The sequence below is a fragment of the Propithecus coquereli genome, unplaced genomic scaffold (genome assembly GCF_000956105.1).
Source record: "Propithecus coquereli isolate 6110/MARCELLA unplaced genomic scaffold, Pcoq_1.0 Scaffold94, whole genome shotgun sequence".
Taxonomy (NCBI): Eukaryota; Metazoa; Chordata; class Mammalia; order Primates; family Indriidae; genus Propithecus; species Propithecus coquereli.
This window is the reverse complement of record NW_012155729.1, coordinates 1,728,371-1,730,023: the sequence shown is the minus strand read 5'-3', so window position 1 is coordinate 1,730,023 and position 1,653 is coordinate 1,728,371.

Genomic DNA, 1,653 nt, shown 5'->3' with positions numbered 1-1,653 from the left:
CTTTGATACATTTTTAGTTAATTTTTATACATGGTATCAGGTAATGGTCCAACTTCATTCTCTTGCATGTGGATATCCAGTTTTCTCAGCACCATTTGTTGAATATACCATCCTTCCCCCTTTGATCTTGGCACCCTTGTCAAAAATCATTTTACTGTACTTGTGAGGATTGATTTCTGTCCCTTAATTCTGTTCTTTGGTCTTTATGTTTCTCTTTATGCCAATGCCACACTGTTTTGATTACTGTAGCTTTGTAGTAAGTTTTAAAATCTGGAGCTGTGAGTCCTCTAGCTATATTTTTCTTTTCCACAGTTGTTTTAGCTATTCAGGGTTCCTTGAAATTCAATATGAATTTCAGGATTTTTTTTTTTCTGTAACAAATGTCATTGAGATTTTGATAGTATTGCATTAAATCTGTAGATAACTTTGCATAGTATTGATAGCTTTACAATATTAAATCTTTCAATCCATCAACATGGAATGTATTGCTGTTTATTTATGTTCCTTCAAATTTATTTCAGAAATATTCTATAGTTTTGATTGTACCAGTCTTTTACCACCTTGGTTAAATTAACTTCTGAGTATTTTCTTCTTTTTGATGCTATTGTGAATGAAAATGTTTTATGATCTCTTTTTCAGATTGTTCATTTTTAGAATACATAAATTAAACTGATTTTTGCATCTTGACTTTATATCTTATTACTTTGTTGATTTCACTCATTATCTCTAACAGATTCCCTATCCCCCCATGGAATTGTTAGGGCTTTCCACAGTTAAGATCATATCATCTGTGAAAAGAGATTATTTTACTTTTTTTCTTTCCAACTTGTATGCCTTTTATTTATTTTTCTTGCTTAATTGCTTTGGCTAGCACTTCCAGTTCTATGTTGACTAGAAGTGGTAAAAGTGGGCATCCTTTTTGTGTTCTCAATCTTAGAGGAAAAGATTTTCAGATGTTTTCTGTGAGTTTTTCATAGATGGCTTTTCTTATGCTGAGGTAGGTTCTTTCTATCTGTAGCTTGTTGAGTGTTTTTATTATGAAAGGGTGTTAAATTCTGTCAAATGCTTTTTTTGCGTCAATTGAGATAATCATGTGTTTTCTTTTCTTCATTTTGTAAATATGCTGTATGACTTGTTACCTTGATTGATTTTCATATGAGGAACCATCTTCGCATTCCAGGACCAAAGTCTTACTTGATCATGATGTATAATCCTTTATATATGCTGCTGAATTCAGTCAGCTAGTATTTTGCAGTGCAAATGTTGTCAGGTGGGGAGACAGATTCCTGATGCTTCCTGCTCTGCCACTGTCCCCTCCTTATTCTTACATCTCTTACTTTACAGTTTCCGCTGTCCTAAGAATACCTCTGGGTATAGAGAAAATAATCAAGGTTGGGGAAGACATTTTTTTTTTTAATGGTTTTAGCCAAGACCTTTGTAAACGTGCACATTCGTGTGTGTTGCATCAAGGGTAATTGTAGAATGTAGAGATGGGGAGGTATGCCTTCAGCTATTTAATCTCAGCTCCAGTTCCTAGAAATACATAATATGTATTTCTGGAAATTCTGAAATATATTCAACAAGTCTGAAATATGTGCAGATTAAACATAAATATCAAAGGAGAAAGGAAAACTACATAGATGCAATGACTCC